This window comes from Jaculus jaculus, chromosome 8 (assembly GCF_020740685.1).
Source record: "Jaculus jaculus isolate mJacJac1 chromosome 8, mJacJac1.mat.Y.cur, whole genome shotgun sequence".
NCBI classification, from domain to species: Eukaryota; Metazoa; Chordata; class Mammalia; order Rodentia; family Dipodidae; genus Jaculus; species Jaculus jaculus.
In genome coordinates, this window is record NC_059109.1 from 36,581,853 (window position 1) to 36,593,366 (window position 11,514).

General features: G+C 35.7%; 1 non-coding gene across 1 annotated transcript; it reads left to right on the forward strand.

The window, feature by feature from the left end:
- Positions 1 to 319: 319 nt before the first annotated feature.
- LOC123463122 lies at positions 320 to 427 on the forward strand. Its single transcript, XR_006638732.1, has one exon. It is a non-coding gene; the product is annotated as a U6 spliceosomal RNA (small nuclear RNA).
- Positions 428 to 11,514: the final 11,087 nt, after the last annotated feature.

An 11,514-nucleotide genomic window follows, 5' to 3' on the forward strand; every position in this document is an offset into this window, starting at 1 on the left:
TCCTATAAATGTTTTATTAGGAAATACCTTTTACAGTTCATTGTTAAGGAAACTTTCTTTTTTAGGAGCAAAAATATCTTTTTGTATTGATAATGAGAATTATTTCCTGACTATTTTCCCTTTTGTTTTGGCTTCAAGAAAACTGTGAATTAAATGTGAAAATGGTACAATAGAAAAATCGCACACAGGGCTGGAGAGATGGCTTCGTTTTTAAGGAGCTTGCCTGTGAAGCCAAAGAACCCAGGTTCAATTCCCTAGTACCCATGTAAAGCCACCTACACCACGTGGTGCATGTATCTGGAGCTCTCTGAAAAAAGAAGTTCTTGCTTCGGCAGTACATATGCTAAAACTGGAATGACATAGAGAAGCTTAGCATGGCCCCTGTATAAGGATGACACAACCAATTCATGAAGTGTTCTATGTGAAAAACAAAAAAAGAAAACAGAAAAATCGAATAGGTTGTGATAGAAAATATGTTCTGTACATGTTTATTTGATTATTTTCATCATTACTACTGATTTGCTTAGCCTTTTAAGTTTTCTCAACTACTTCCTGGAAAGAGAAAGGATATAAATAAATAAAAACAAAATATTCTCAATAATATTATGGTTTGATGTGGCTATAGAAGCATTTCAACTTTCAATAAAAGTAAAAGCTATAAATTATTCACTCCAAGATAATCTATGTTATCTTTCATAATAGCAACAAGAAAATTTCTGTGAAATCCTACTTAATACTTGAGGCTAGAAGACTGGACAAACAAGGCCAAAACAACCCCAGACAGTAGATAAGAAGAAGTAATTAAGATCAGTGCAGAATTTAGTAAAATAGAAATTAAAAATTATAATACAATGAATCAGAACAATGAGGAGTTGCTTCTTTGTAAAGATAAACAGTACAATAAACCCTTAGCCAAATTAACCAAAACACAGAAAGAGAAGACTTATATTTACAAAATTAGAGATGGAAATGGAGACATTACAACAACTAACAACAAAATTCATGAACTTACTTTACAATACTATGCTTTACCAAATTGGATAATCTAAAACAAATGAATGAATTTCTAGATATACAAGTCACCAAAATTAAAACAAGATGAGAACAATTATTTAAACAGATCTACAGCAAGTAATGATATTGAAGCTGTAATTAAAAAAAAAAAACAATCAGCTGCATTTAAAAAAAAAAAAACACAAGTTCAGATGGATTCACAGCAGAATTCTATCAGACCTTTAAAAGAAAAAAGTATGGAAAACAATACTTCCCCAACTATTCCATAAAATGGAAAGAGAAGAAATTCTTTCAAACTCTTTCTATGAAGTAAGCATTACTCTGAGCCCAAAACTAGATAAAGACACAACCAAAAGATAAAATCTTAGGCCAATGATGAACATATCTCCACATAAAATACTCTCAAACCAAATTCTAGAATACATAAGGAAGCTCATATGCCATGACCAAGTAAGCTTCATTCTACAGATTCAGGGATGATTCAATACAATTCAATAAATATAGTACATCATATAAGCATACTCAAGGACAGAAATCATATCATCACCTCAATTGATAAAGAAAAGGTCTCTGACTAAATCCAGCATTTCTTCATGATAAAAGTCATGGAGCAGCTAGGAATAAAAACATCTCTTAACTTAATAAAGACTATATATGATAAACCTATAGCCAACATCATGCTAAGTGAAAAGAAAAACTTGAAGATGAGGGTGTCTACTCTTTACAGTTCTGTTCAACATAATAAAGTCTTAGCTAGAGCAATAAGACAAGAGAAAGAACAAAATTGATGCAAATAGGAAAGGATGAAATTAAAGTATCCTTATTTGTAGATGATATCCTTTTATACATAAAGGACCCTAAAGACTCCACCAAACAACCTCCCATTGCTGATAAACCCTTTTAGCAAAGTGGCAGGATACAAGCTTAACATATATACATCAGTAGCTTTTATCTAAACCAAGGACAAACATATAGAGAAGGAAATTAAACAATCCCATTCGCAAGAGCCTCATAAAACACTTGGAATTAACCTAACTGACGAAATGAAAAGCCTATATGATGAAAATCTTAAAACACTGAAGAAAGAAATTGAAGCTGACACTAGAAGGTAGAAAGACTTCCCATGAATATGGACTGGAAAAATTAATATTTTAAAATTTTCCATCCTATTAAAATAAATTACAAATTCAGTGTGCTTCCAAACATAATTCTAGCACCATCCTTCACATAAATTGTGGAAAAAAGTTATCCTAAAGTTCATATGGAAGCAATTAAACACCCATGATAGCTGATACAATCTTGAGCAAAAGGACTACTGCTGTATGTATCAGACTACCTGATTTCAAGTCAGAGTGCAGAGCCATAGCAAGAAAAACAGCATGGCACTGCAGCATAGACACATGCAGACCAGTGGAATAGAATAAAGGACCCAGATGTTGGCCCATGCAAGCACAACCATCTGGGTTTGATGAAGATGCCAAAGTACACATTGGATACGAGAATGCTAGGGAGATTGGATACCCACATGTAGAAGAATGAAGCTAGACTCTTACCTCTCTCCCTATACAAATATCAACTCTAAATGGATCAAATCCTTTACTGTAAGACCTAATACTATGAAACTACTAAAGGAAAAACTAGAGAACACAAAACAAGATGTAGGCATAAGTAAGGGTTTTCTGAACAGACCTCTAGTTGCTCAGAAAATAAGGCCAAGAAGCTACAAAAGGAACGATAAGAAATGAAAAAGCTTCTGTACAGCACAGGAAACAGTGAACCGAATGAAAAGGAGAAAATCTTTGTCAACTATACATTTGTCAGAGGTTCAAGTCTAATATATCCACAGAAATTAAAAAAAAAAAAATCATGAACACCCAGAAAATAAACAACCCATTCCAAAACTGGGCTATGGAACTGAACCTGTGAGAGTTGTCAAAAGAAGAAATTAAAATGGCTGATTAATACATAAAAATAGCATTCATCATTTCTTCTTTCAAAATCTACCAGTTATAAGGTCTATTGTAGGGGGAATTAAAATCCAGGGAGGAGGCAAACTGAAATATTTGAGCCAGAAGGGAATTTTCTTCCTTGCCTTGCTGGGAAGGGAGAAGAGGAGTGGGAGAAACTCTCAATCACAGAGAAATCTCTGGAGTTAAAAGATCCTTGGAGGAGGGACATGCTCCCATGCTTAAAGGCAAAGCACAAGAACCAAATGATCCTTTTCACATAAGACCAGAGAGGATCAAGAAATAAGGAAGGACTCAGAGATTGAAGAAAAATCGTACAAGTAACAAAGTGAGAAAGCACCGCAAATCAAGACACATGCGAGAAGCAAGCAGGAAAATACCCCAGCAGGCAGTCTTCCATCTTCTTTAACCACCAGGGAAATGCAAAGTGAAAACAGTCAGATTTTATCTCACTACAGTCAGAATGGCTTCTTATCAAAAACGCAAGCAACAACAAATGCTGGCAAGGATGTGGGGAGAGAGCCCCTCATATTCAATATTGTTGGGAATGCAAGCTGGTGCAGCCATTATGGAAATCAGTATGGAGGTTTCTCCAAGAGCTAAAGATCTACCATATGACCCAACTATACTATATGAGGGAAATCATTCCTAGTACTATATAAATCTGGTTAGAAGTCTGTGGCTAGGGTCTTAGGTCCTAGGGGTGGTGTGAAGGGAAAATCCAACACTGTACTTATGTTAATGGGACAGCATATCAAATTACCACACAGCTCTACTTTCTACCTACTATGTTTTCATCAATGGTACTGTTCACAAACTAGAGACAGCAGAATCTTCATGCAAGCTGAAGATGTGAACACAGTGATACATAAATGGCAAGTTTTCCAAGAATAAGTGACTGCTAAGGTTTAACCAATGATATCCACTCCACATCCTCAAAGGCTCAAGGAAATTCCAGGAAAGGGAGGCAGAAAGTGGAAAAAAGCAGGAGGATAGGAAGTGGGGCTATGAATGTCCATTACAATCATGGGCTCACAGAAGATTTGATTTCCTGGACATACCTGAGCTCATTAATATTTCATCAAACATGAGGGATGGACCCGTGAGACCCCACACCTCCCAGAGTAAACAGTAGAAACTGATGTTTCCTGGGAGACAGGAGTCATGATCTTGAGTAGTGTAGCCACAGGAGGATGGCACACTACCTAGTAATGCTAGTGACCCCAATATGGATCAGTGGGTTAATAAACAACAAACAAGCAACAACAAAAAGAAAAAAAAGGCATGGGAGACATAAAAGTAGGATGGCAATTAAAGGGGCAAAAGAATGGTTTTAGGGGCTGGAGAGATGGCTTAGCGGTTAAGCGCTTGCCTGTGAAGCCTAAGGATCCCGGTTCTAGGCTCTATTCCCCAGGACCCACATTAGCCAGATGCACAAAGGGCGCATGCGTCTGGAGTTCGTTTGCAGTGGCTGGAAGCCCTGGCATACCCATTCTCTCTCTCTGTCACTCTCAAATAAATAAATAAAAATGAACCAAAAAAATTTTTTTCAAAAAGAATGGTTTTAGTGGAAAGGGAAAGGGGAAGAGAGACAGTAACGGGGGAAGTAGGATCAAATGCATTCTATATATGTGTGAAAGAATAAAAAGCAAATAAAATTTAAAACCCAAAATATAGATTATTCAAAATCTATCTGACAATTCTGTATTTTCCTCAGAGAGAAAGTCAGTATTGAAAGTGACACCCTATGTGTTTTATCTCAATCTCAATCCTAATGGGCAGAAATGGACACATGATCCTTTATTGATTATTAAGAAAACCTAGTTTTTTGCCCTTTCCATGTAGTTACAGAATTATTAAACATTTTCATGAAAACAATACCCCCAACACAAATATTTTTATTTTGATATGTGTTCTCAGCCTTTCATACCTATTTGTATGCTTTGATAGTTGAGATTATAAAATATATTCAATTTTAATGTTTTGTTCTCCAAACATGCACCATTTTGCTTACTGTTGATAGATGTAGCTTCATAATCAGTGGAATCCAATAACTAGAAGAAAATTTCCTTTTAGACAGTAAGACAAAACCCTTTATAATATTTGTTTTCATTAATTCAGTGCATCCACTTCCTTCCACATCTCCAAGAGGCTTTCCTCTTTAAATAAGAATGGGAAATAAAATCTGTAAATTTTTGAGAATATTAAGTATCTCATATTACAAATCATTTTTCTATGTCTAATCTTACATTTTCTGAATTTCTCATTCTGTTTTTAAGAAAACTTTGAATTTAATTCATTACTTTGATTATCTTTCCTTTCTTTTCTCAAAAACAACAGGTACACCTTTAATAAGTTGCTTAATTTTCTCTAGTCATGATTAACAATTTAGATTACCTTGGGTTTTCAATCTGTTTTGTGAGTTTAATCCTCCTTCCCAAGTGCTGCATTCATTTTCCTAGGTTGATTTGATTAATTCTCAATTAATTAATTTACAATTAATTAATTAATCCCCCCTTGACAACTGCCTTAGTGGCATCACAACTCATATTAATGGTGTAGTGCCTGTTTTAATTAAAATCAATATGCAGCTCTTAATGACACGGTCTTATCTTCTAGAAATAGTGAAGCACCAGATACAATCGATTCTATTTTTAGATCCAATCCATATCCTGCTACATTTTAAAATAAAAATACTTATTCTATATCTTAAAATAAATTTGATTAGTATCACTCATATGTCAGTACACCTCATTGGTCACCACATTGACTAGACATTAAAATGGCGTTGACTTTTTCCAATCTGATTATCATTCTTTTCTTTATATATTACCCACTTTTGTGTTCAGGGATATTTAATGCATCTACTCAAGTGTCACCTAATTTTCTAGATTTAACCGTGATATAAATTCTAGATTTGTTTCAGCTATTGGTAAATTTGTAAGGGCTTTATTATAGCAGAGATATTAATTTCATTGGTGAATCTGACACTGACCTGAAATAACACATTAGGATGAGATGGCATTACTTCTATGTCCATTCCTACTGGAGCAGCACTGATAAAATTTTATGGTGAGCTGGCATAAAGATTAAGTTCTAGTCCTCTCCCAATTAAAGAACTGCCTGTTCATTACACAACATTATGGCAGGGAAAGCAGAGAGAGCTCAGCTGACATTAGTTGAAATTTGGCATGCAATTTTATATAGTGTAGGCTTTGTCCAACTAATGATGGTATATATAATTTTTAAAAGATATTTAGGATTCATGTCTTAAGCTGAGGATAAGATATGCCTTCTTAGAGCAACTGAAAAAACTAAATTATGCTCTTAAAACCCAATTTTCTAAAATCTTGTAATTCTTTTTCTTTGATCAACCTTCCTTGCTCAGCTTGATGATTTCTGCATTTTGTCTGTATGTAAAAATTTTCTCTCTATATAAAAATCAACATCTCTAGGTACTATTATAGTCTATGTAAATCCAAATAATATTTAATCAAGGATTAGTCTATATAAAGCTCCTAGCAGAGGAAAGTGCATGTTATCTGAAGAAGTTTCTGCTTGTCAGGAGCAGACAATTGTGTATGTGTGTTTGTGTGTGTGTGTGTGTGTGTGTGTGTGTGTGTGTGTGTGTGTTTCTCAGTGTCTCTTTTTGCCTGACTAGGCAGTTAGAAACAGCTTACTTTGATATTTTCTTTTTAATTTCTGTGCTTTTCTTGTTTTATTTCATTTGGACCTGCTCATTAGGCTTATGTTTATATTTGTTATCTCTATTTTAGGAGAAGTATATTTTTATCTTATTTTATTCTATTTATTATTATGGTAGTGTTGATCCAACCCAGGGCCTTGTACTTGCTACTAAAGTGCTCTACCACTGACTTCACCCCCCTCACACACACGCACCTGGTCACTGGAAGGCTTTTTGTTTTAGTTTTCTTTTTAAATTTCAGTTCTATAATTTATTCACTTTAATAAACTATTGTGCAACATAACCCTGTCTCACAGAAAAGTTAACTCATACCTTTTGAGTAGCAGTGAAAAGTTACTCCAGTACAGAGACAAAACAAACAGACACTAATTGTATAATGTATTTGTGAGACACAATTCAAATTAGTTACCCCTTCATATTCACTGATGGTGCTATGTCAAGTAAATTTCCTTCCATGGAAAGAACATAGACATTTCTTTTTATCAATGCCAATTTTAATCTTCACTAAAGACTGCATGGAGACATAATTTACTTAGTAAGTATGGTGACCAAGGTAGTTTTCGCATTCAATGATGTGTACAAAAACAGCAAATCAACTTTTTAGGTTTAGTTGACTCAGACATTTGTCTTTTTTTTTTTTTTTAACAACAACTATATATATATATTGCCAAAAATGACCCAGGTTAGATTCCCCAATACCCACATAAAGCTGGATGCACAAGGTGGCGCATGCCTCTGGAGTTCATTTGCAGTGGCTAGAGGCCCTGGTATGCCCATTCTCTCTCTTTTGTTTTTTTTAACTTTTATTAACATTTTCCATGATTATAAAAAAAATCCCATGGTAATTCCCTCCCTCCCCACCTATACTTTCCCCTTTGAAATTCCATTCTCCATTATATTACCTCCCCAACTCAATCATTGTACTTACATATATACAATATCAACCTATTAAGTACCCTCCTCCCTTCCTTTCTCTTCCCTTTATATCTCCTTTTTAACTTACTGGCCTCTGCTACTAAGACTTTTGTCTTTTAAACAAATTCTCATGTACAATTGCTGTTACTACCAATCATATACACATTTCTGCCCTCACTATTCATTATGAAAAACAGCCTCTTCCTCTGACTTTTTTTTTTTTAATTCTTGTTATGGGAGAAAGTATATGAGAGAGGGAGAGAGAGAAAGAAATGGTGTGCTAGGGCCTCTGCCACAGCAATTGAACTCCAAATGTGTCCTCCACCTTGTGCGCATGTGTGACCTTGGGTGCTTGCATCACATTGTGAGTCTGGCTTATATTGGATTTGGAGAGTCTAACACAGGTCCAGTCCTCAGGTTTCACAAGCAAGTGCCTAAACTGCTAAGCCATCTCTCTAGGCCTCCATTGACTTTTATTTTCCCTAGGTAAGGTCTCATTCTAGCTCAGGCTGACCTGGAATTCATTATGTGGTCTCAGGGTGGCCTCAAACTCATGGCAGTCCTCCTACCTCTGCCTCCTGTGTGCTGGGATTAAAGGCACATGCCACCACACCCAGCTTTCCATTGGCTTTTAACATGCATGATACTGTACAACTCTGGGATCCATCATGAATGTTGTGATGATCATTGAAGTAACTGCTCTACCAATGTCCTGTAGTATAGATATATGCCAACAAACCAACGAGAACAATTTCTCTCTTCTTCATTATTTCCATCCCACCCTATAAATAACAATGCATTGTTTTATAGGCTTAAAATAGACCAAAAGAGTTAATAATTCTGCCCTTATTTACTGTTGGTGCAAAAACAAACTCGTGTAGCCATTGTTCATTATGGAACTTAGTGTAGACATTCCTCAAATAGTTAAAAATAGAATAATTTTATTGTCCAGCTATATGACGCCTAGGTGTATACCCTAAGTACTCTGCACTATACTTCAGAGATCCTTGCTCAGCCATGTTTATTGATGCCTTATTCATAATAGCTAAAAGAATGGAATCAGAATCCCCTGGATTCTGTAAATCTGAAATAATCCCTTTTCTCCATAAGCTGCTTCTGGTCAGGTGTTTGTTCTAGCAATGAAAATGTAACTGCAACAGTCACCCACCAAAACTAGATGGTAAGTTCCTATTACTGAAGATACTACATGCTTTAGTTTCAGGAAACAGAAGACATATAATTGATATAATTGAACTATAATCTTCTGCCTGCTGGATAATTTTCATAGTGCTAGAGGTGCTAAGCAAAGTGCTGGAGGAAAAAGTGTTATCAACACTCTTACCAGCACTGTGCTCCACAGCCAACCTTCCAAGAAAGAGATGCCCATTGGTGCCCTACTGGCATGACAGTTATGGCAGCTAACCAATTGCTGTCTGATTGAATTTGAGGTCTGGTCAACAGGAGAAAACTCATAACTAGTATTATAAACCTGGTCAAAGACCAGTGGCTAGGGAGGTCCCAGGCCCTAATGGGTAAACTACTACTGTTGGTATGCAAAAAGGACAAGTTGTCAAACTGCCTTCTACTTATTTAAGTTTATAGCTACACATTTGTTTTCCTGCTCTCAGCCTTGACTCCAGAAGTTTCTTTTTGTGGTGCGCAGAGGCTAATGAAGTGATGCATGGCCACTGAAAGTGCTGAGAATAAATGACTATTGTGGGCCTAGCCCTAAACAAGACATGTAAGCCACTCCCTTTAAGGTTCAGGAAGTCACATAAAAGAGAGGGTAGAGAGAATCTATGAAACAGAGGATAGGGAATAATGTTATGAAATGCTATCTATGACTTGGCCTTTATACTCATGAACTCACAGTAGCTATGGTTTCTTGTATAAGACTGAGCCAGTTAGCATTCTATCATGGATGGGAGAGGGACTCACAAGACTCCACTCCTCCCAGAGTAGCTGTTGGCAGTTAATAGTTGCAGGGAGTCATGTTCTTCAGTGGTATGGTCACTACTAAGTTGCCCATGCTCTAGCAAATATCCCCCTACCCATGCTCCTGTAAGTAACTCTAACTTAACATAAGACAAGAAAGGATTATACTAAGTGAGGTAACCCGGGCCCAGAAAGCCAAGTGCCACATGTTCTCCCTCATATGTGGATCCTAGCTACAGATGATTGGGCTTCTGTGTGAGAAGGAAAATACTTAGTAGCAGAGGCCAGTAATTTAAAAAGGAGATATAAAGGGAAGAGGAAGGAAGGGAGGAGGGTACTTAATAGGTTGGTATTGTATATATATAATGATTGAGATGGGGAGGTAATAAGATGGAGAATGGAATTTCAAAGGGAAAAGTCGGGGGGGAGGGTATTACCATGGGATATTTTTTATAATCATGGAAAATGTTAACAAAAATTGTGAAAAGAAAAAAAAAATCAAAAGTTAAGGAGGGGCTGGAGAGATGGATTAGCAGTTAAGGCACATGCCTGCGAAATCTAAAGACCCAGGTTCAATTCTCCATGTAAGCCAGATGCACATGGCGGCACTTGTGTCTGGAGTTTGTTTGTAGTGGCTAGAGGCCCATTCTCACACTCTCTTTCCCTCTCTCTCTGTTTCTAATAAATAAATAAAATAAACTCTTTAAAAAAAAGTTAAAAAAGAAAGTCAGAAGGAAACAGTTGGAAGAAAAAGGGTTTTAGTGGGTAGGATAACAAGAGAATAATAATAATAATAAGATCAAGATATATTATATACATGTATTCATTGCCAAAAATTATCCTACATGCCATATATATATATATATATATATATATATATATATATATATATATATATACTAAAACTTATATTCAGTCATAAATGAAGTGCCTTTCCATCTTGGTTTTCATTTCTATTTGCAAATGCAAACATTATTCTAGATTCTGTATTTTTCCCTATTATTTACATATGCTTTGTAAACCTATATCTATCCTTTGCCACCCTGGAAACATACAGCACTCTTTTGGCCATATTTCCATGGTATCATAATGTAATGCTTCCATGTCCTGGTTGATGCTCTCAGGATCATCAACAATGATGAAAAGAGGCAAATGCCAGGTCCTTAGCAGGCTGTGTTCCAATCTCATTCTTGAGTTTCTAACTGTGCTGATGCTGCAGGGTGACAATGAGAAGTATGAAATATCTGATGATGACATCTAGGAAAATGGCTGTGAACCTCACAAGCAAGTGGAGCATGTGTAGAGTGACCAGCTCCAGGTTTGATATGCAGTTCAAATACCTGGAAAAAAAAATGCCCCCATTCCATCAGTTTGCGTACATAACACCGAAGGCCTCAGCTGACATTTGGACTATGAAGCAAGGTAAAAACACACAGGAGAGAATATCTGGGGATTCTTTCTCTAAAGATGCAAATATTCACATAAACAAAATGCCTCAGTAGAAAAAAACACATATTTGATATATTATTATTAAATAATGTTTACATATTGAAAATTGTTTATTGAAGTATTCCAGTAAAATGATATGTATGCATCCCCTCAAGGAGGTAGATCATCATTCCTTGAGCATGTCTACTCAGGAAAGCATTGTTCTATAGAATATAGCATGGAAAAGTATTTCTACATGTAGAACTGAAGATAATACTCAATTTTACCTTTCTTGATTTATTAATCTTTTTTTGTATTTAAAATGTAAAACATTATTATTAGGAGAATACATAAAACTATGAAGAATAGAGATTAATGCTTACATTGGCTTCTGAATATGATTTTTTTTATATTATTATAGTAACCATATATAAGAACACTAATGAATCTCAGCCAGTTGTTCAGTGGTAAGTGATGTCATATTGAGAAGCATTCAGTGGTCACATTGGGTAGTACATACCTGATAACCATGGCAATTGGTCTCTTTGG